The following is a 25,297-nucleotide window of genomic DNA, read 5'->3' as shown; positions in this document are numbered from 1 at the left end:
TGGGGCAGGTGTCCCGCTCTATCTGGTGGACTGTTAATTGTCAGTGTGGGATGTGGGGGGTTGGATGGGGCAGAGGTTCGGGGGGGCAGTCAGGGGACAGGCAGCACTTGGATAGGCATGGGAATCCCAGGGGTTTATCATGGGACAGGTAGAGGGTGGGGTCCTGGGGGGAAGTTGGGGGGGTCTCAGGAGAGGGCAGTTGGCAACAAGGAGAAGGGAGGCTTAGACAGGGGCTAGGGTCCAAAGGGGAAGTTAGGGGCAGGGGTCTCGGGAGGAGGCAATCAGGGGACAAGGAGCAGCAGCATTTAGATAGGGGCAGGGGTCCTGGGAGATGGGTATCAGGGGACAAGGACCAGCGGTGCTTAGATAGGGGGTGAGGGTCCTGGGGGGCAGTTGGGGCAGGAGTCTGGGGAGGGTGCAATCAGTGGCCGTGGGCTGGGATTTAAAGGGCTCAGGGCCGGAGCCACAGCTAGGATTTAAAGGGCTCTGGGCTGCCCGCAGCCACGGGCAGCCCAGAGCCATTTGATTCCTGGCCGCGGCTGCAATTTAAAGGGCTCTGGGCTCCCCGCAGAGTTTCCTGTGTGGGCCTGCCCTATAATATAGTTACTTAGATACTATAGTGATGTGTGCTGTATGATAATCTACCAAAATAAAATAGACTAGAAAATTTTTCAGGTAATTTACACACCTCCATTCCACTTCTGGTGCATGTGCACCCAGTGCACCAGAGTTGGAGATTTTTCTGATTTTTCAGCTGCAAGAAATCCATGCCAGTGAGTGATTACCATTCTACCACTCTTAACTGTCTCAGTGAGGGTCACATTTGAGACCACTGAGAAATTTACAGGGACTTCAAACCCCAGAAAGAAAGGACAGAGAGGTGAAACTATGCCACATCCTAATGGAGGCCAGCCTGCATCAACCTTCTGAACTTCCCGCTCAGGGTGGGCACCTAGCGCTTCAACATGGGTGAGGAGAGCCTCTCTTGACACTGCTTCTGAATTGTCAGCATCTATCCCTGTCTCCAGTGCTGATAAGGAAGCACAGATGATCCAACCATTCATTGAAGGAGATGAATCTTGGCTCTGTTAAAAGATCAAGATCTTTGGCACCATCCACCAGTAAACAATCAGGAAAACAGGGCAGACTGTCTCCTGGGAAGAGACCCTCCCGGTACCAGCCTCTTCTCCTCAAGGGTTGTAGACTCTGATATTCCGGCTATCGAAGCCAACAGTACCCGCTCCTTTGGTGCAACAGGAAGATATTTCAGTGTAAATGATGCTGGAGACCTATGCCACAGTATAGGACCGACTATGTTTATTGCTGACAAACTCTCTGATGTTCCAGAAAAGAAGCTGACTGATACCAGTGGATCCTCAGGCCCCTGCTACAGACTTACCTCAGAGTTAAGATCAGCTCTTGATACCATTGAGAATTATAGCTTCTGAGTGAGAAGCTAGTTCACACGAGGCATTTTAGGAGGTTACAATCAGTGCTAAGCAAGTCCCCCAAGACCAGACTCAAGCACTGGGACCTAGACCCACCTCACTATAGGTGTATCACCCTCCTATGTCTCTGGATTCTTTCTCCTCATCACCTGATGAAACTGTAGTGCTCTGGGATTCCTCACTTACCCAGGATCATTACAGGGCTTATCAAGGACTTCTAAAAAGAGTGTCTACCTCACTTGATACTCCTGTTGAATTGGATCAGGAGAGTTCATAAAGGCTGATGGACATTCTGTGCTCAGTGGGGCATTCTACAGTGGCTTTGCCTATCAGTGAGGCCATCCTAGAGCCTACAAAATCTTTGCGGCAAATGCCATTCTCTCTGCCTTCTACATCTAGAAGAAATTTCTCACAGCTAAGAACATTTTTATACCCATCTTTCACTGTGTTCTTTAGTTGTCTCAGTAGTGAATGAAAGAGCATATCAGGGTCAATCTCTTCTACCCCAAAGATCATGAAGAAATCAGAGCTTTTTAGTAGAAAAATGTATTTTCTACACCTTTCTGTCACTAACTAACAAAGTCTTATTGGCCAAATATGACTTTTTCCTCTAGGACAATGTATTAAAATTCTTAGAAAAGTTTCTAGAGTATGCCAGACAGGAATTCCAGGCCTTGTTAGACTACAGTAAGCTAATGGTTTGGACCTCTCTGCAAACATCCTTAGATGGGGCACATTTGTCTGCCAAAGCCAAGGCAGCTGCAATATCTATGCACAGGTATTCATGGTTTCAGTCCTGTGTCTGCTGCAAAAAATCCATCGGAAAATCTGGGATCTCTCCTTTGAAGGACCTATACTTTTCTCACAAACCACGGATGAGATGTTCTGCAGTCTCAAAGATTTGAGGGCAAAGTTGAAATTGTTGAGAATTTACACAATTTTCCCTAAAAGGAAACAATTCTGCCCTCAGTCTCTATGGCAATATCTGCCTTTCCCATGTAGGCAGACTGACCACTCTAGAAAATGATGGAAAATCAAGAAAGGAAGACCAGCTCTTCCTGTTTTCTTCTTCAGTGGGTTCTTTGTTATAGTCGGGAAACCCCAAGCAGTTGAGTTCTGTTCAGATTTCTTCCTGATTGCAAAAGCAAAAAGGAGCCTCAGACCCATCCTGGACCTGCAAAATTTGAATAAATACATAAAGAAAATAAAGGTTTCCATGGTCATCCTTGCCTCTATCACCACTTTTCTGTATCCCAGTGACTCGTTTGTTGCCTTCAACTTGAAGAAAGCATTTTTCCATGTAGCTATCCATCACAGACCAGGGCAATTCCTAACATTTCTGTTCAGCATCACCCATTATTAATTTACAGTCTACCTTTCAGCCTGCATGCTGCCCTGTGAGTATTTTCAAAATGTAGCTGAATTCCTAAATAATGCAAGTATTTCCTTACCTGGACAACTGGCTACTAAGAGGTCGATTCAAGCTCCAAGTACATGTCAGTATGTCCAAGATCTGATACTTCTTCAGTGTTCTGGATCCATTGATCAAACAGGACAAGTCAATCTTCACCCCAGTTCAGAGAACAAAGTTTATAGGATTGACCCTGGATTCTACAGTAGCCAGGGCATTTGTACCTCAAGATAGATTCCATACAATATTAAACAAACCTGTCCCTTTACAACAGTAAGAAAGTGCCTCATATTACTGGGGCAGATGGCCTCCTGCATGTATGTCAGACTTTGTCTCAGTTTCATGGCTGGTTAAAGTCAATGTACTCTCCAGCTCATCACTCAGTGGACATGCTGATTTAAGTACCTGCAGGAGCACTAGCCTTCATGGATTAGTAGATGAATCCTATCAATGTGTGTATAGAAATCCTCTTCACTCACTGTCACCCACACTGACTCTGGTTACAGACACTTCTTCTTTAGGCTGGGAAGCTCATTTAAGGAAACTCTAGGTCTGTGCTTTCATCAAGATTTGGATTCCCACAAAAATGTTTAGGAGTTGTGGGCTATTGATCTGGCCTGTTTCAGCTTTTCTCCTTCCCATTCAGGGAAAAATTCTGCAAGTCCTCATGGACAAACTGCAGTAATGTTCTACCTGAACAAACAGTGCATGACCAGATCAGACTATCTCTGTCAAGAAGTGAAACATCTTTTGGAGATTTTCATCATCAGTGCAGTTCATCTCAAAGCCTCCCACCTTCCTTGTGTCCAGAAGAGCTTGGTGGATCACCTGACCAGGTCACTCAGCAGAGATCATGAATGGTGTCTCAGACCAAATATCACGAGAATCATTTTTTTTTACAAACTTGGATGATCCCTCACATAGACCTATTTGCTACTTGTCTGAACAAAAAGTGCCAGTTCTTTTGTTCCAGGGCAAGTCACAGTCATGATCACTGACATATGCTTTCCTTCTTTCTTGGAAAGACAAACTACAGTATGGCTTCCCTCTCATTCTGCTACTTCCCATGGTGCTGTACAAGCTTAAGCAGGATCATGTTCACATGATCCTCATAGCACCCGATTGACCTCACTAGTATTTGTTCTCCAGTCTGCTAAGCCTCTCTGGCAGGTGTCCTCTGATGCTACCTTTGGGACCTGACCTGATTTACCAGGACCACAGTCAACTGATACTTCCCAACCCAGCCACATTCTATCTAGCAGCCTAATGTCTAAAGAGGCAAGTGCTCACAGAATGTGCAAAGCGTTCTCCTGAATATCAGGAAGGAATCTAATTGATAATCTCACCTATTAAAGTGGAAACTATTCTTATGGTCAAAAAGAAAGGTGTTTTGCTTGTCCTGGCCTCTATCCAAAATATTTTGGATTCTTTTTGTTCCAGCTGAAACAACAAGACCTATGGATTAGCTTAAATCGGAGTTCAGCTGGTAGTTCCCTCTGCTTTCTAAACACCAACTGCAGGCTGCTCAGTTTTTTCTGATCCTATGTCATTCAGATTCTTAAAGAGTTTGAAGAAATTATATCCTCACGTCATGGATCCTATTCCTTCCTGGGACTTAAATCTATTGCTAACATGTTTGATGGGTCTGCCCTTTTAACCAATGACTACCATCTCTTTACTGTCTCTTTCATCTATATATATAGCAGTGTTGCAAGTGTTGGCAGATGACCCTCCTTAAACAGTTTTTTTTTAAATAAAGACAAGATATTATTAGCTCTACATCCAAAATTCCTGACTAACGTAGTATTTGAGTTTCACCTCAAACAAGCTATTAACTTACTTTCCTTCTCTTATGCCCCAATCTCATGTGGATGAGGAGAGACTCCAGAATTTGGATGTTAAACGAGCATTGGCTTTTTACTTGGACAGAACTAGGTCTTTTAGGTCCTCATCCCTGCTGCTTGTCTCAGTTGACGACAGGATGAAAAGCCTTCCAGGCTTGATGCAGAGAATTTCATCCTTGATTTCATCCTGCATTCATCTGTGCTATGACATTACTAATGTACCCACCCCCAAAGCAGGATGATAGCACACTCTACAAGGTCTTAAAGACGTAAAATAAAAAGCTATGAACCTATTCTGTATCTGTTATTCTTCAAGAAGTGGTGCAAGTGTCCATTCCATGATCCACCTCCCTTCTTCTGTATATCAGAATCTGTCCAATAAAAATGGAACTGAGGGGGACCTGGAGCAGTTTTTCCCTTTATACCATTGTGCAGTTGTGGCTGAAGGCACATGTGCTGCACACAATAGGTACCGCTAAGGGAAAAATCTCTGACTATGGTGCACTGGACACACACACACCTGAAGTGGAATGGACATGTGCAACACATCTTGACTAACAACAGTTACAGAACAGGTCAGTAATCATTTTTTCATAAGTATTAGTTTCTTAGTTGTGCCTATCTGTACTTCAAAGTCAATAGCCAGATACCAATGTTTATGTTCCTCTGGCCATCCAAGACTTCATATTCATCACCATACTACATAGCACAGCCACCAAGAACTGTTAGTCAACTGTTGGAATTCAGGTTCTCCTATTCCAAAAATAGAGGCGCTTACAGTGTACTTAGCATTGGCCAAACTATTAATTGCTAAAAATAGTCTGGTGTTTTTGGCTGGCAGATTGGTTAGGAACTGATCCAAATGTTCTTCTAATTATCCATTAATCAAATATTCACCAAATAACTTAGATTACTTTGTCAAGATAAAGGATGTCTGTGAACTCTATTATTTAAGCATTCACTTTTTGTTATTCATACTATGTGATTGTTCTTCCAAATGGCAGGCACAAGCAGGGCCCAATGCAGTTGCAACAGGAAACCCTGTTGTTACTCAGACAAATGTCCTTTGCCTCCTTCTGGATTAAATAGCATAGTTGGACCAATCAGTGGAACCAGGCAATCCTCCAATCAGAGTTCCCGTTGGTGGTGCCTTGGTGGGGGCTATAGTCCTAGTAGCTTCTCAGCATACCAGATTTCAGTAGACAGTGAGTGGAGACCAGGATGCAGCAGCTGGGAACTCCCAGGCCTGGTTTGAAGACCCAGGACATCACAAATAGTCTATGCGCTGCTTTTCTGCAGAAAATTGTTCATAGAGTCAAGGATAAATTATGACTTTCCCTACTTTCACATGATATATGTTAGTATCCTTTGTTCTAATAATATAAATTGCAAAGAAGAAGACAAATTGTGTTTAAATGGCTGCTTTTAATTTTATGTAATCATTGTGAAAACTCAGAGGCAATTTCTGAGAAATGATGCACCTTTAGAGGTTTTGTTAGCATTACAAATATGCACAACTCTTGGGTTTAAACTAGCTCTATTGCATGTGCAATTTGTTACACTTTATAGAATGCTGCCGTTGAATTATAAAATGCTTATATATGAGAACAAGTCATGACAACTGATGTATATCTCCTACCTCATCAGTGATAACAACATTTTTGGTCTTTAAAAAGCTATTCTTTGATTTTTGTAGATTTAGAGGAACAGAGGCATTGGATGCAGTTAAGGGGCTCTGAATATTTGTTTATATTAATGAATGAATTTATGTATAATGAGCATTTTCCCTGGAAAATGTTGTAAACAGGATATAAACTATATTTAATCAAAATATTCTACATGAACTGTTATAAACTGACCAGCGAAGTGTAAAATCTTTGGGATGAGTTAAGAAAACATTCCCATTGCTAAAGTAACTTTGTTTTAACCATTCCCAGTCAGAATCTAAACTACATATACCATCTCAGGGTTTGTTCCAAATGCTGTTTTGAAGTTTCTGTTCCAAAGTACTTTTAAATTAAAAATGAGCTTACTTGCCCACTACTTCCAAGAAAGATCTCTTGGCTAGCCTGGCTTTTTCTACGCAGAAAAGTTTCTGTTTCTGAACATCCCCTACTTCCAAACCATCTTTGACCAGAGCTAAGGCTATGTAATATTACTACCATGATGGACATTTCCCATCTTGCTCTATTTTCTGAAAGTGAGACACCACCAGGGGTCAACCTGATATCTCATTATTCAGGGGACGGGGAAATTTCAGCCTTCCTTGTTCATCGAATGTTGGCCTTAAACCCTAGATATTGGGTCTGCATAATGGGATCCTTTAACCCCAGACTGCTTCTCTCAGTCTACTTCATCTTTGTCAGTGATAAGGCTTCCTTTCCCTTTTAGGCAAGCCTCAAACTGGCCTAACCTGGGTGACAGTGGTTGGAAAATTTCCACTTACAAGTCTGAACAGCCTATATAAGCCTTTATATGCACAATGTATATGCTGTTACATCCTCACAAAAGGCCACAGTTCATCAGCCATATAAATATGGGACAACTGTTCCCTAAGTAATGGATGAACTTTCCTTCTCAAATTTATATTAACTTGCCACTGACCCTCAAAGTATGTTATTCTGGTGGCATACATTTCCAGCTTGCCTCTGCACAGAGTGACTTGTCCCACAACACCAATAACTTTCCAGTGCTTTCTATTTGTAGCCCATTTCCAGCTGTCCTCTGAAGCTGAGTGATTGTATAGATGATGATGTGTACTTCCCTGTTTGGCTTTGAGTCTCAATTAAAAAACAAATATAACTACAATTTTTATGTCTCCTTTATGTTCACATACTCAAAGGATACATTTTAATACAATTTCCTGCAAGCAGGAAAATATAATGTAAAATGTCACTTTCCATTGTTAGCAGAATATAAACTTTGTAATGATGAAATCTGATTGTAAATTGCAGATCTTGTCAGAAACATCTACATATTTTTAATCCTCATACAAGAAACAAGAACAAGGAGAGAGAAATTTGCACTTCATATCAGAGATAATGCTATGCTGCAATTACACGAAAAAACCTAGTGGACAAAGGGATACGTTGGCCAAGTATACATTTTCTCAAATTGCACAGCTCTATTTCAAGAATTAGTGACTCAGCTTCTCTCTCTCTCTCTCTTTTTTTTTTATGCATAGTGTTCCATCTTTCATCATATTTCTCTATTTACCTTCTCTATTTCAAAGTAACAAGCAAAATGAAAATGGTGGGAAAAGCAGCAGCTCTGGATGAAAATTCGCCACTGATTTGCTGTCATTTCTAGTTGCAAGTTTGTGCCAACAATCAATTAATTTTCTGTTCAGCTCCTTCTTTGACAGTTGTTCTTGATAGAGAAACATGTGTTACCTTCAGGGAGTATAAACTTTCTCTTTTTTTTTGCATTTGTTCTACCATACGTCCCAGGAGTTACCACTTGAACACCCAGGTGCTAATACATTCACAAAAATTGTTGTACTATGAGGAGCAGACAGGGCAATAGAAAGGGCCCCTTTTGCCAATAATCAGTGTCTGTCATACAGCATGATAGTGGCTTCTAGCTGTAACTAAGAGTATGTCTACATTATGAAATTAGGTCGATTTTATAGAAGTCAATCTTTAGAAATGATTTTATAGTCAATTGTGTATGTCCTCACTAAGCGCATTAAGTCGGTGGAGTGCATGCTCAATACCATGGTTAGCATTGACTCACAGAGTGGTGCATTGTGGGGAGCTATCCCACAGTCCCTGCAGTATCTGCTGCTCAATTGGAATTCTGGGTTAAGCTCCCAGTGCCTGATGGGGCAAAAACATTATTGCGGCTGGTTTTGGGTACATGTCGTCAGTCTCCCCTCCCTCTGTGAAAACAAAGGCAGACAATTGTTTTGCACCTTTTGTCCTGGGATATCCATGCAGGAGGCATAGCACAGAAATCATGGAGCCTGCTCAGCTCACTGCTGCTGTTGTGAGTATTGTAAACACCTCGCACATTATCCTGCAGTATGTGCGGAACCTGGCTAGAAGATGCCAGCACGAGGATGATTGTGAGGAGGGCATGGACACAGACGTTCCTGAAAGCAATGGATGTGGCAACTGGGACGTCATGCAGGCAATGGGGCAGGTTGATACAGTGGAATGCTGATTCTGGGCTTGGCAAACAAGCACAGACTGGTGGGACTGCATAGTGTTGCAGGTATGGGATGATTCCCGGTGGCTGCGAAACTTTTGCATGTGTAAGGTCGATTTCCTGGTACTTTCTGAGTTGCTTTCTCCTGCCCTGAAGCACAGGAATTCCAAGATGAGAGCTGCGCTGACAGTTGAGAAGTGAGTGGTGATAGCCCTGTGAAAGCTTGCAATGCTTGACTGCTACCTGTCAGTCAGGAATCAGTTTGGAGTGGGCAAATCTACTGTGGGAGCTGCTGTGATCCAAGTAGCCAATGCAATCACTGACCTTCTGTGAACAGGGGTAGTGACTCTAGGAAATGTGCAGGTCATAGTGGATGGCTTTGCTGCAACAGGGTTCCCTAACTGTGGTGTGGCGATAGACGGAACACATATCCCTATCTTGGCACTAGACCACATTGCCAACCAGTACATAAACCACAAGGGGTACGTCTCACTGGTGCTGCAAGCACTGGGGAAATCACAAGGGACGTTTCACCAACATCAATGTGGGATGGCCGAGAAAGGTGAATGATGTTCACATCATTAGGAACTCCAGGCTGTTTGAGCAGCTACAAGAAGGGACTTACTTCACAGACCGGAAAATTACCGTTGGGGAAGATGAAATGCCAGTAGTTATCCTTGGGGATCCAGCCTACCCCTTAATGCCATGGCACGTGCAGCTGTACACAAAAAGCCTGGACAGTAGTAAGGAGCAGTTCAACTATAGGCTGAGCAAGTGCAGAATGGTGGCTGAATGTGCCTTTGGACATTTAAAAGCTCGCTGGAGCTGTTTGCTAACTAGGTTAGACTCAGAGCAACCAATATTCCCATTGTTATTGCTGCTTGCTGTGTGCTCCATAATATCTGTGAGAGTAAGGGGGGCACACATGTGGCAGGGTAGGAGGTTGAGGCAAACCGCCTGGTGGACGATTTTGAGCAGCCAGACACCAGAGCGATTAGAAGAGCACAGCCAGGCATGCTGTGCATCATAGGGGCTTTGAAAACAAGTTTAATGACTGGCCAGGCTACAGTGTGACAGTTGTGTGTGTTTCTTCTTGATGGAAACCCACCCCCTTTGTTCATTTTAATTCACTGTAAGCCAACCACCGTCCCCCCTTTGATCATAGCTGGCAAAGGAAAAAAGTCACTATTCTTTCTTTAATAATTAAAAAAAAAAGTGAGATAACTGACAAGGTAGCCCAGGTGCAGTGGAGGAGTGAAGGACAAGGCCACATTGCTTATTGTAGCCACACTACAAATCAAAACTGTTTGAATGACAGCCTTCTGTTATTTGGGCTATACTCTGGAGTGGAGTGGCTGGGTGCCTCCCTCTCCCCGCATTCTTGGGTGTCTGGTTGAGGAGGAAATGGAACTTGGAGAGGAGGGCAGGTGGTTATACAGTGGATGCAATGGCAGCCTGTGCTATTGTTGCCTTTCTTGAAGCTCCACCAGATGCCCACTCATGTCTGTTTGCTCCCCCATTAGCCTCAGGATCACCTCCTGCCTCTTCTCATTGTGCTCACTTAATGCTTTCTTCACCTCTGTCACTGAATGCCTCCATGCATTCAGCTGTGCCCTATCAGTGTGGGAGGACTGCATGAGCTCGGAAAACACATCATCGTGAGTGCGTTTTTCTTCACCTTCTAATTTGCGATCATCTCTGGAATGGAGATGATAGGGGAAGCATAGAAACATTTTTCACGTATGGAGGGATAAAAGAGTAGAATTTAAAAAGATACATTTCTGAGAACAAAAGTGAAACTCCTTCTGTGAATTGCTTGATTCACTGTGAAAACAGCACATGTGCTTTAGATACAAGGTCGCATTTTGCCTTTTATATTGAGTGCCTGCCAGTATGGTGACACATCACGCATGGCTGGGCAACAGAATTCGGTTTCCAGGCAGCCATGGTAAGCCAAAGGGTTTGCTGGGTTGGCTTCTTCTGCCTTCATAACATGCAGGAATGGTTTCAAACTGCAGTGCCCTCCTTTCCCATAGCAAGGAATGCTGGTTGAGTTTGCCATTTATAAGGAGGGGCTGCAGTTTTAGGGTGGATGTGCAGCACACCGTCCAACCCCCACTGCATGGCTATTCTCTGGGATGATTCCTTCACCCCGCCCCCCACTGTGAGTCTATTCTCTGCGATGATCCCTTTTAGCCAAGCACAAACAGCCAGCATGAATGGAGTCCTTTTACTGTTCCCTTACAAAAATTCTCCTATTTCAACAAGATGGCCATGAATGATATCACTCTCCTGAGGCTAACACAGAAATATATAGGCCGAATGTTGCTTGAATGTGACCAAAACCCTAGGATGATTCGCTGCCATGCTTTATGCTGCAATTATTTCAGACTACTTGCTACTGGCTTGGTGTGGTAAAGTGTCCTACCATGGAGGACAAAATAAGGCAGCCCTCCCCAGAAACCTTCTACAAAGGCTTTCAGAGTACCTCCAGGGGAGCTTAATGGAGATGTCCCTGGAGGATTCCCACTCCATCTCCAGACACGTTAACAGACTTTTCTGGTAGCTGTACTGGCCTCAATGCATTTCAATTCTCTAGGGCAAATCAAACATTAAACACAATTGCTTTTAAACTCTGTAGTGTAGTTACAAATGTGCACGCATCAGAAGTGACTTCTCCAGCTTCAGGTCCAGGAACGTGCCTTGGGAGGGTATTAGCTCCAGGGTGATGAAAAGGCCCTGGCTGCTAGGGAGAATGGAGTCTCTGCTTGCCTGCTGCACATTTTCCTCCTCCTCCTCTACTTATTCAGAAAATCCTCCTCCCTGTTCCGTGAGACTTCCCTCTTGCAAGTGTCCATGGACAGTGGTGGGGTAGTGGTAAGGTCCCCCCCTAGAATGCCATGCAGCTGATCATAGAAGCGGCATATATGGAGCTTTGACCCAGAGTGACCATTTGCCTCCTTGGTCTTTCAGTAGGCTTGCCTGAGTTCCTTATCCTTCACACGGCACTGCTGTGTGTTCCTGTTGTAGCCTCTCTCCACCATGCCCTGTGTGATTTTTTTGTCTATATTGGCATTTCTTCTTTTTGATCAGAATTTGGCCTGAACAGAATCTTCTCCCCATACAGCAATCAGATCCAGCGTCTCCAGTTTGGTCTATGCTAGAGCTCGTTTGCGATTCTGGGACTGCATGGTCACCTGTGCTGCTGAGCTCACCATGCTGACCAAACACGAAATGAAATTCAAAAGTTCCTGGGGTTTTTCCTGTCTACCTGACTAGTGCATCGGAGTTGAAAATGCTGTCTAAAGCGGTCACATTGGAGCACTCTGGGATAGCTCCCGGAAGCCAATACTGTCAAATTGCATTTGCACTACCCCAAATTCCTCCCAAGAAGGTCAATTTTTGTGCCACTCCCCTCGCCAGGGAGGAGTACAGCAGCTGATTTCAAGAGCCCTTTAGGTTGACACAAAGGGGTTAGTTGTGTAGACGCATTGCATACAAAATCGACCTAACACAGCTAAATTTGACCTAACCTCCTGGCGTAGACCAAGGCTAAGAGCTCATTACAAACATTCATATGGATAATCAAAGCAGTGGAGGAGCTATTCAAATGCAAGTTGAATGTATACACCACAAGGATAACATGCTTGGAAAGTTAGTGTCAAATACTAATTATTTGAAACATCTTCACACACTATATGATTATATGCATGGAGATCAAGAGCATTAAAAATGTAAGTGTTAAATTGAAAGAGTTAGGAGAATACACCAGTAAGAAAAAAAAATAGAAAATCGACTTTAATCGTCATATTTGAAGCTACTTGGCGTCCTTAATTATCTATAGTTGTAAGTAACAATGAAGGAATAAGTGAACTTTTGGAGCTACTGCCAGAGATGAAAGTATATTAGAGCTCAGCTGTGTCACACTTATGCATATCGAACAGTATCGTGCTATGCACAGCATCTCACTGATTTCAAAATGACTGCTTGTGTAATAAGATGATATTTACTGTAAGTGGAAGTGGCAAGACTGGGCCCTTATTTTAGAAAAGAATATTTTGAATTCTAAGTACTGTTTTGTCTTTTAATATTACCCCATTAATGGCTGCTAAACAATGGTTTCCACTGGTAGAACTGAAGCACATTTTTTATTACTTTCCCCTCTATGGGAGAAAGACAATTTACTAGTTTTAATGAGAAAAAAAAAAGCAAGTACTTTACCTAAGAAACAATTTCACAGGAAATTCTCATCCTAACAGGAAGACAGGTGGAATGAAAATTGGAAGCATTAAACTAGAATTGCGTGTCAGATGTTAACAAACAATATATTTTGACTCACTCTCTTGCACTAGTTCTCTTTTTGTATCATGTTCTTCTTTCCTTCATCTTTGGTGGTTCTTGTGTTTATTTTGTTTACTTTCATATTTTATTCCATAATTTTGTGTAATATTTTACTTATTATAACTGTTTAGTTCTGTGCCTAACTGTTTTAGGAGTTTGATACTTATTCTGTGGGTGTGATGCTGGCAGACCAAGTGCCAGTTCATCCCAGAACCCCAGACCAATTGATTTATGTATTACTATAAATCAAAGCAATTGTTAAATATATAAGATTGTATTTGGTCTTTAAATTTCATGAAAACTAGTAGGATGTTACTTGCATTGTTTTCACTTATTTGTATCCAGTTATAATGTAGTAGTAAATATTTACATGTCTTTACCTGTATCTAAACAATCCATATAAAGAGAATGAAGCCTTGTGGAATGCAAATGAAGAACTTTAACAGAAAAGTGCTAATTTCAAAGCAAGTGGACATTGTGTGTGATGATTGGAAGTCAAAGACTACAAATGCATTCCTCACTCTCCATCATCAAAGGAAAAGCCCACCTGGGTAGTAACATGGAGAGCTTGTTTTCTTTGAGAAGAAACTAAGTATGGATTCAAGTTAAAATCCTTTATCTTTGTCTGGACTGTTTGAACTCTTACAAGGAAGTGTACCAGATGCAAAGTGGAGATCCTCAGAGACAATCTGGGAACCGTGAAAAGATTTTTGGGAAACTGGTTGTTTATTATATCACTGCCACCATTTTGAATTACAATTTGTGACTCACCCATTAATTTACTTGCTTTAACCTCTCAGTAACTCTCATTTCCTTTTCTTAGATAATAAAATTTAGTTAGTTTAATATAGAATTGGCTACCAACATTGTCCTCGGTGTAAGATCTAGAATCTACAACTCACATTTTCCTGACTACCATACCCCTTTCAAGAGTTTGAAGCCCAAGCCCTGCTGCCTGTGGCTCAAGCCCAAGCCCCACTACTTAGGGCTGAATCCTGAGCCCCACTGCCTGAGTCTGAGGCATGTAACTTAGCTTTGTGGGGCCCCCGTGGCATTAGGCCTTGAGCAATCGCCCTGCTTTCCACACCCTAATGCCAGCCCTGCATTTGTGACCCCTCTAAACCTAAACCTTGCAATCTCCTGGTTAAGAACCATCGATCTAGGATACCAGTTGATCTGGGGTAAGACACTGGTCTCTTGGGACTGAGATCAAATGATAAGGTGTGATTTTTAGTTTAAGTGACCTTTTATCACGAAGTCCAGTTTGTCTAGGTGGCAAGATAAACTGGAGACTATGAGGGGACTGTCTGTGATTCCATGGTATGACTGTTATAGTGATCCAGGAGTTCACATTTGTCATTGGCTTGGTGAAATCTCATTATAGCACACACCACCAGTTTGGGGTGTCTGGCTGTTTTCTGATAGGCTCCCCTGAAGTAAGCACTCACAGTCTTGAGCCATTCTAGACAGCGTGACAGTGGAATCAAATCCTTAATCTCACATTTAATCAAATACATTTTTCAGTGACCAATAAGCAGCACAATAATCTCACTTCAGTGCAACCATTACTGCTAAAGAGATTTTCCAGAGGTGCATCAAAGAGATCTGGATACATACACAACATAGACAGCTTCTTATATGTATATTTTGTCTTTTAAATGTGTCATTTATCTTAATAGAAACATCTGTGATAATACTTATTATAAATAAAGTTTGTGAATGTAATGTTTGTCAAAGATGCAAAATTCACAGATTATTTTTGAAAAAAGTTCTCTATTCATAGATTAGGTACAGTTAGATATGGACCCAAGCCAGGAGGCCTGATCCTGCAGACTCTTGCTCATGTAACTACTCCCATGGACATTAGCAAAATTTTGCCCAGATTTTCACTTTGGCAGTGACATATTTTCCCTAAAAATATAAAAAATGGGTTGCCAAGTCCATTCACAATTTGTGGTCTCTTAGGGAAATAATTTTGTATAAATATAACATATGCTACAAAATTCAATTTTTAAAGTCCAATCACCATTTGAAGTTCATGATGAATCATGCAAAAATAAACATGGAAAAGATGACAGTATGTCTTCTTGCCTTCTGGGTGTATCAGCATGAATCTGAATAGGTAATAATAATGTAATAATTAATAAAGACTGGTTTCTGAATAGATCAGCCTTTTATAGATCCAGAATCCATAGACAGACATTTATATATTTTTTTCTTGAACTGAATTCTGAGAAAGGTTTTGTTTTCTGCTAGTGAGGGGAATCTGAGTGTTATTAATATATTTATGACCAGCTTACATCATTTATAAGGTTGATTTTGCGGTGATGACAGTAGATTATTCTAAGTTAATTTACACCAATATTCTTTGCTAAGTGTTTCTGTATGAACTTCTCTAGCACTAGACTTATTTTCCTAAAATTTCCCACCATTGTTATCTCTAGTGCAACTCCATCAGTGGTACAGCAGGGGAAGCACTCGTAGACAAAGTATCAACGACCATCAGCTTTTTAATGACAGTGTTATTTAGGTGGGGGAATTACATAAAAGGATGACATATTGACTCTACTGAAGTCAATGGAGGTTTCACCACTGACTTCAGTGGGGTCAGGTCCAGGACATCTCCACCTGGTAAACTGCCTCTTGGCAGAGAATTTTAAATTAGTTTTGGTTGTCATGCTTAATGAAAATGAAACCAAATTTTGAAATAACAGAATACTTTGCAGAATTCTGGAAAACAGAATATCCATGCTCTGGAATTTCTGTTCTAGGCATAACTTAGTTTAAACCAGGTTCCCATCACTACTATCACTGATGGAGCTATGCAGAAGTCATAGCAACAACGAGATATTTTAAGGAAAAAAAATATGTACACGTAGTGTCAGGGACAGTTGGTTCGTAATTGCGTGGAACTGGTAGCCAAAGCAAAAAGGGTAAAATCATTTCCAGAAGTGAGAATGTTTTTCTTCTCAAGAAAACAGTTATAATGCTGGTTAAACTCTACTGCAAGTTGTACATCTATCCACAGCTAGCTTTTTGTTGTTAGTAGGACTGTACAAAGAAAAGTGCCACAGTAAGGTGTGTTCTTTTTGTTGTTTTTGTTAACATTGACAGTATATTTGTTGCAACTTTGTTTCTGGTTCACTGGTATTATATGATCTCTCGTGACCTGAAGCTGCACATTCACGTTAAGAATACAAGAATGAATGAATCTTGGTTTCATGTGTGGTAAAAGTTGGAAGCAAAAAAAGTGAGAAAACTATTTGCAGCTGTAGTTTAAAAAGAGGGGGGGAAAAATGAAAGACTGCATAGCGCTTGAGACTTAATCTGTAAGTGACCAGCAAAAAAAAAAAAAAAAAAAATCTTCATTTTGGGGAAGCAAAGTACAGCTTGGAAGAGATAACCTTCAACGATATTATGGAAATTTTGACAAAGTTATTAAAATACTTTCAGGCTTTGCTTCTCCCTGAGACTGTGTTTTTAATAACCTCAAAATTAAATCTATTTTTCTTTACACTGGTTAAATGAGGTTTTGAAAGTACATTGAAAAATAGTTAGCATTTTCAGTTCAGCTTATTTTGCCTTCTGTAATTAGTTTGTTAGAGAACCACCTAAACTAAAACAAAACCAAGAGAAATCTTTTACCTTGAATCCCAAGCATATAATATGGTGGCTTTGTTTGTGCAATGAGCTCTGTGCAGATGTACCCACATTGAGAACACCCCTGGGAATCATGCAATTGTGTCTCCATGTAATTTTACACCCAAAATGTATGACCACATGTTATTGCATAATATCCTTTAGTAGAGAAAGACCATGAAAAACGTCAGATCACACCAGAGGTCAAGGGATTGATTTTGCCTGAAAATGTCACAAAGGTCCCACATTGCAAATATACCAACTAAACAGAGAACAAAAGATTTTCCTGTAGAGGTATTTGCAGATGGCAGAAAACTCTTTTGCAAAATGTGCAACATTGTTCTGAACCCATCACAGGAAACTGATAATTTCAAACCACCTCACCAAATCACAAAAGTATTTAAAAAAAGAAAAGCTGCATTGCAGGAAGAATCACAAAAAAATGCAGGTTTCAGAGGAGCAGCCATGTTAGTCTGTATCAGCAAAAATAACAGGTTACTTGTGGCACCTTAAAAAAATGCAGCATGTACTTTTAGCCAGTTTCAACATAACCGCAATAGCACAATATGAGCACTGGATGTTATCCATGACTGAGTCTTGTGCCGCTGAAAACATATCGTTATTTAAAATGGACCATCCTTTCATATGCAAGTTTCTGAACACTCAAGTCAAGAATGGTGGTGCAAGTCCAAGAGGTTACCAACTTCAAGATGCGTATCTTACAGATGTCTACAACACTGAGAGAAATAAACTTAAGGACAAAGTGAAGAATAACTATGTGTCAGTTATATTCAGTGAAATGACTGACAGTGAGGGCTGCTATATTCTTAACATTTTACTCACACCTGTGTTGAAAGATGGTACTGGGGAGGTGTCCTATCTAGCTGACACACACAGGGGCAGCTCTATGCTTTTCGTCGCCCCAAGTCGCGGGACCAGCGGATCTTCTGCAGGCACGCCTGTGGGAGGTCCACCAAAGTCGCGGGACCAGCAGACCCTCCGCAGGCATGCCGCCAAAGGCACCCTGCCTGCCACCCTCCCGGAGACTGGCAGAGCAACCCCCCACGGCATGCCACCTCAAGCATGCACTTGGCGAGCTGGGGCCTGGAGCTGCCCCTGGACACACATTTCATGCAGAAAATGAATCACAGCACCATGTCTCAAGCAGTCATTCAGACTGCAAAGTTACAAAATTGTGGTTGTCTTTGACATGGATAATCCTGCGTACATCAGAAAAGCTTACAAAGCTGTACTGTTTCCTCAATAGTATCCATATAAGATACCTTGCTCACATAAGCAGTTTGGTAGGGAGATATACCTATGTCATAGAACGGGAAATGACCCTGAAAGGTCATTGAGTCTAGCCCCCTGCCTTCACTAGCAGGACCAAATACTGATTTTGTGCCAGACCCTTAAGTGGCCCCCTCAAAGACTGAACTCACAACTCTGGGTTTAGAAGGCCGATGCTCAAATCACTGAGCTCTCTCTTCCCTGACAGCCAAGAATGAAAGAAGAAATATAAAAAGTCACCACTGGAGACAACACAGTGACTCACCATGCAATATTCTGCATCTGACATGAACACAAAATGGTAGGATCTTTCTTAATATATAATTGTTTTATATATTTATTTGCAGAAATAAATATTTATGCATTTATGCAGAAAGTTTTCATAAGCCAATCAAGGATGTCCATGCACTGTTAGAAGTTCTCACAAGTGTTCTATATGGCAAGGGACAGGAAGGTCAGGTACTTAAACTACCTCAGGCAAAAAGCTCCCAGTGCAGCAATGGTACCAAACCCAGTAGCAACTAGATGGAATAGCTGGTTTGCTGCTGCTCAGTACCAAGAAATGCACTTTCACTATTATCATGGCTTTGTTGAAAAAGAAATGGGAGAAGTGTGTGGTCGTTTATCACTGCATTTGTTGCAGGAACTTGGAAGAGTGCTTTCAGATTAAACCCAATGTTTAATGCAGAAGATTGCACTGTGTTTTATCAATCAAATGTGCAAGCTAGTCATTGACCTATTGGCTGCATATACAAGCCAGAGACCGTGCACTCTTTGCTTTTGAGAAAGTAGAAAAACTGCAGTTTCCTTGAGAGAGAGAGAGAGAGAGATTCGGTTTTTGGAGGAAAACACTCTTCTCAGTGCTGAAGATTTCAGCAATGTAACAACTGATCAAAGCAACAAGTTGGTGCACCTGTTTCCTTTGGCTGAAAAGCTGAAGAAGTATATCAGAGATACTGAGAGTGGTCAGCCCACAATTAAGTTCCTGAAATGCATAAGGATTTTCAACCCCAGAAGAGTTCCTGGAATGTTTCATGTCAAGGAAGATTGCACTTCAATTCCTGACTTCAGTGACATTTCAGCAAAGGAGTTCGCTTTGTATACTGGAAAGGTGACTCCCAACACAACCCAGAGCACTCTTGGTATTGTCATGTTTTGGTCAACAGACAGCCATGTTCCAAATTTGAAAACATTAGCTTTCAGATACATAAATGCTACAACAAACACAGCTTATGCTTAACTCAGCAATAGTTGTGTAATCTTGTCCTCTCTGGTCAGAGGCGTTCTCTTTCAGAAGACAACCTGAAAGAGCTGGTGTTCCTTTATTTCAATCTTGGAATTTAAAAGACTTTGTTATGAATAAATGTAGTAGTGTAGTCTAATTGATGCTTTATTTTATTTTTACTTACTGGGCTCATATTGTGATGAGCAGTATCTGAGAAGAACCCAATATAACTGCACAATAATTTTGTTACATTGCACAGCACTGGAGATACCGCAAAGACTCAAACCATTGTTTTGCTTAACTGTATGGGATGGCAGCCATATTGAACTGTTGCCACTGGGCAGGACTTGCGTCCTACTGAACTGTTGCCATTGGCCAGGAACCCCCTGTACCGCCATCCCTGATAGCAACTATAAAAAGTGAAAAATGCTAGTAAATATTTACAGTACTTGCCTATTATGATAAAAGTTTAGTATTTCAGGAGCTCTGTCATAAACAGATGGTTAAGGGTTAATGTCTTTTACCTGTAAAGGGTTAAAAAGCTCAGTGAACCTGGCTGACGCCTGACCAGAGAACCAATGCGGGGACAAGATACTTTCAAATCTTGGTGGAGGGAAGTCTTTTTTTGTGCTGTTTGTTTTGTTCGTTGTTAGGGCTAAGAGATACCAGACGTGCAACCAGGTCTTTCTCCACTCTTTCTGAAACAGTCTCATGTTCAAAATAGTAAGTACTAGCTAGAAAAGGTGGATTAGTCTTATGTTTGTTTTCTTAACTTGTGAATGTGTATTTTGGCTGGAAGGATTTACCGATCTGTTTGTGGTAACTTTGAATCTCAGGCTGGGGAGGGAGTCCCTGTAGGCTATATGAATCTGAATACCTGTAAACATTTCCATCCTGATTTTACAGAGATAATTAAAGAAGAAAAAGTAAAATAAAAGCTCTCTTTAAGAACCTTTGATTTTTTTCAGTGTAGCTTCTTCAGGGTAACCCAGGAGGGGAATTGGAGGGGAAAGAGGGGGGATGGTTAATTTCTCCTGTTTTAAGACCCAAGGGGTTGGGTCTTGGTTCCCCAGGGAATGGTTTGGGGAACAGAAAGTGTGCCAAACACTATATTTGGCTGGTGGCAGCGCTATCAGCTCTAAAGCTAGAATAAAGCTTAGAAGGGTCCATGCAGGTCCCACTTGGGCTCTAAAGTTCAACTAGGGAAGAAAGTACCTTGCACAACTCAGAGATTTTAGAAGTTAGTTGAATGTTACACAAATCAGCTTCTATTTCAACCAAGCCATGAAGCTTGGCTAATTATAAAAACTAAAGCTTCATGTCAGGCTGCAGAGTCAAATCTTTTGAGAAATAGGGGAATGTAAAGCAATTAGATTTGAAATATAATGTGACTTTTCCCCTCTAAATTAGGGAATTCAGATTTGTCATGGGGATAAAAAGAGCAGGCAAAAAGTCTGAGTCATCGGTTATTTGAAGCAGATTTCGCTAACAGTGACTATTTGCATAAGCCTTGTTCAAGAGGGACAAGACAAGCAACATGTTCATTCTGGAACATTTATGATTTTCCTGTAAAATCCTCTTTGTTTTCAATATGTGTTTAAGTGGCATAAATTGAACCTGAATGCCAATTTTCAGCTTTTACAATTATCCTTAAAATGAAAAAAGCCCTGGTGTGTGGTGCACATTTTGTTTAAAGAATCAATGCTTATAGCTCAAGGATTTAGGGTAAGTTTTTCAAATGTGTCTAAGTGAGTTAGGCACCCACTTCCATGGGATTTAGGTCTAAATCACTTTGATGGTTTTGTAATATCATCACAGAGCTTGATCCTTATTCTAGTAGATTCTGTGGATACAATTGTCTCCATTTCATGGAACCTGCATAAGGGACTATGTTCTACTTAATACTATAAAAATCATTGAGGTCAGAGCAAAGAACTTAGAACTCAATCCTCCACCTTCCCCCTTTGCCGGAAAAGAGAGGCTTGGATAGGACATTTTCTTTAAAGGCCTGTCGTAGCTTCCTACTTCAGATGTTTGAACCTTAGCGTTCATAACTAGAAGCTAGCATAGAACTCCAAGCTTATACCAGCCTCGCGTGCTGATATCCGCTCAACCAATCAGGATTCTGTGTACCTGAATAGTCTGCTCCCATATATCTTTCTGGTGGGAACCCAAACCCCGACCTCAGAAACCCTGACTCTCACCCAAAGGGAAAACAACCCCTCCCCTGTCTCCTCTCTCATGCCCAGCTCTCCCTCCTGGCGTTATCCTGGACGATATGACTTAAACTCCTTGAATGCAAACAGGGGCATTACCTTCCCCTCCTTCTCCCCTGGAGGCTATGCATTCAACTCCTAGTCAATGCTAAACACAAGGAGATTTCCCCTCTCGTTCGTTAGCTTAAACCAGAGAAAAACCTCAAACAGGTTTTAAACAAGAAGCTTTAAAGTATAAAGAAAAGAAAATAAACATATCTTTGTATCAGGTGAAATTATACAGGAGTCATTTGCTTAAGAAGAAAAAAATATGGAACTAAACCAGCTTATTCAAAAGAGTTACAATTAAACATCATCCAGCAACTCACACATTGTAAAATCAAAATACAATATAACCTATTGCTTGTTCCTTTGTACTACAACTTGGAACAGAAGGGTATGAAAGCAACTGGAGATAGAAAAAAGAACTCTTCCCTCATAGCGTAGAGAGAAACAAACAGGCAGACAAAGAAAACAACCAGAAGTTCCCCTCACTTGAAAAAATCCGGTTTCCTGATTGGTCCTCTGGTCAGGTGTTTGGTTCCCTTTGTTAACCCTTTACAGGTAAAAGAAACATTAACCCTTAGCTATCTGTTTATGACAGAGCCCATCTTGGCTCTGGTGCTCACTCCTAAGTTTTGTCCAAAAAGAACCAAGAATAATGGACCTTTAAAGGCCTGCTTCAGAAGTGATTAAGCTGATGGGCAGAGTGACATTGGGCTATGTTTGGCTGCTTTGTTTACAGGCTGGTATGTTCATTTCTTGGGGTTAGGCAGCAGAGTGATATCCCTATATAAATATGAATGTAAGATATGTTCTGTTGTCAGAACACCTACAAGTCATGTGTTAGATGTCTATATTTTAACTCAAGTAAATAAATGGGGTATTAGTGGAGCTGGAGAGAGGATATACCTTCTTCAGGCTCTCTACACAGGGTTGAGTTTCACCCAATGTGAAAATTGCAATAGACTTCAGTGGTGGAGGAATAGGCCCTTTGTTCTGAAATATATTGGTAATCAGCTAATAACATTACCCTTTGGGTCTGATCCTGCAAGCCTGAGATTATTTTGCTGGAAGGATTTTCCTCTGCTGAAGTTTGAAGAAAGTAAAATGGTATCATAAGTTGTGGCTATAATGGAAACCCATTGTCACCTACAACTCACTAGCTTCACTGGGAGCACTGTCTGGGTAAGCAGTGCAAGATCAGGCACTTTGGGTTTAGTTCATTTTTAATAGCCTATCATCAAAAGAGTAAGAGAGAAGATGTTCAGCAAGACAATAAATACTGCAAAGGTTATGACGGTTTGTGTTCAATAATTAAAGCCCATCATATAGAACTTTAAATAATGGAAAGATTTGTTTTGCTAATGTCATGAGGTAAATGGTGGAAGATAAAGAGTAAGATTAGCATTTAAATGTATCCATTATTTTCTGCTCTCTCCTTTCAGAAGGAGGAAATACTGAAATTTAATAAAAATATAATACATAATGTGTCTGTGACACTATTAGTGGCCTCAGTACTTCTCTATTCACTGAAATGCTGCTGGGAGTGGAACACAGTACATGTTTGTACTGGTAATTGTTCCTACTGTTATTACAATAACTGCTGTGATTAAGAATTAGATTTTGCCAAAAAGTCATTACTCTAGGTTAAATATTCTGTGCAGAAAATAATTGATTTGATTTCATTAACATGATCATCTGGATTCTTACATACATGACATCAAGCAGAATACTGAAAACCCTGCTTCATTTATCTAGGCAAATGCTGGTTGTATTCCTTTAATACACCAATCCAATAAAAAGATTTGAACATGAGAAATGGCTCTACAAATCAAGTTAGTTACAAATAAATAAGCAAAATAATGAAGCCTATCTAGTTGCTTCAGATGTAGTAAACAAATCTAAATTTCCAGCAGGAATGGAATGGCATTTAATGAATACCAACATGTTAAATATAGAATAAATAGCTGCTTTTATAAAAGTGGAATACCCAGCTAACTGTAAAACATGTTTTATTGCCTGAAAAATGAGGCAAATAAACTTTACAGGCCCACAGGGATGCAGAACTAAGTGATTTGTTAGAGTAGAATGGAACATAAGACTATCAAAGATACAATTATGGAAAGTAAAAAATTATATGCAATGTTAGAGATTCATATTATTGTAACTATATACACTGTAGCTTATTTTGCTTCCCTTTTCTAAATGGAAGACATAATGTACTGTGGGCATGTCTCAAAAAGTAGTTCACCTGTAAATCAAACTAATCTCTGACATTGCTAGGGAAATTGTCTCCACTAATAGCTTAAGGAACTGGTTAAAAATGCCTTTGGAGATTTTTATTTTAATATCATTTGTGAATTCTATTAGTCTATTCCAGTTTCCAAAGGAGGTACCATTATCAAAGAGTAATAAGGAAGCAGTGTTATACAATGGCTACAGCATGAGACTAGGAATCATCATGGATGTTATCTTTGACTGCCACTGGCTTTCTGTGTGGCCTACGGTATGCCACTTAGGAACGATTCCAGTAATGATTAGATGTATGGGAAGATGCATCCAAAGTGTCTGGAGGTGCTGAATTAAGATGAATTCAGTAAAGATTGCAACCACAGTTATATTAGACTCGAGACACAGTATGGTTTTGGAAATGCCATGCAATATTGTTAATTAGGTAAAATGTAAAAATTTCTTTTCATTGAGACTTAGTTTTGGGAGAATCCATGGAACAAGGAAGGTTGTTGGGGTCTCTTTGTTTATTTTTAAACCATGGGCTAGATGCTGTATTTCAACACTAACCTATTTCTAAATTTACTGCAATTTCAATGTTTACATTTTTAACAGATACTTCCATTTTCTAAATTGAAAGTTTTTATTTTCTCTGAAAATGTTGATATTGAAGGAGCATTTTTTCTTTTATAAAGTAATATTGTTTTGATAGAGAAAATACAAAACAAAATAAAATAGTGCCAATGGCAAAAAATAGCATTGTCAAACAAACAATGGCAGCCTATTTCCTGACAGTGTCACTTCTTTCCAATTCAGTTTTCTTCTTGCACACTATAAATAGTATATTGAAGGTGACTTTTATACTTTAAGTCCTTTACAGGTCTGTTTGACTTATTTTGCATCTCAAACTCTTTTTTCATCATCAAAAAGTCCATTTCATAATAGACTTAAGTGAATTACTGCAATTTTCCTCTGCTGAAGTTTGAAGAAAGTAAAATGGTATCATAAGTTGTGGCTATAATGGAAACCCATTGTCATCTACAAATATAGATATTAGAATGATGTTATAACTAATGAAACCAGCCTTGAAATAATAAGATACAAAGCAACAATTGACATTCAAATTGACTTAATATCAAATCAGCTTGTCCCTGGGACATCCTTGAAACTAGTAAGATATTTATTGTGTTCAGTGCATATAAAGACACAAGAATCAAAGCTTCAAATAAGCCACATTTGATGGAAAGGCCCAGAAAAATTCTCCACAGTAAGTCACAGTACACTGAAACTATCATTTTCTAACTCTCTAGGGATATAATTCTCTAGAGAATGTGTGCGTATGTATGTGAAATGGGGATCTGTAAAAAATATTAAAAGCAAAGGAAATAAATGCTTTGAGCATAAAACTGGTAACAATTATTTAGGGGTTCTAGGACTTGTGGTTCTTCTCCTTATGAAAATGA

This window comes from Chelonoidis abingdonii, chromosome 1 (assembly GCF_003597395.2).
Source record: "Chelonoidis abingdonii isolate Lonesome George chromosome 1, CheloAbing_2.0, whole genome shotgun sequence".
In the NCBI taxonomy this organism is placed as follows: domain Eukaryota; kingdom Metazoa; phylum Chordata; order Testudines; family Testudinidae; genus Chelonoidis; species Chelonoidis abingdonii.
The sequence above is the reverse complement of the archived record's forward strand: the minus strand, read 5'-3'. Positions refer to the sequence as shown.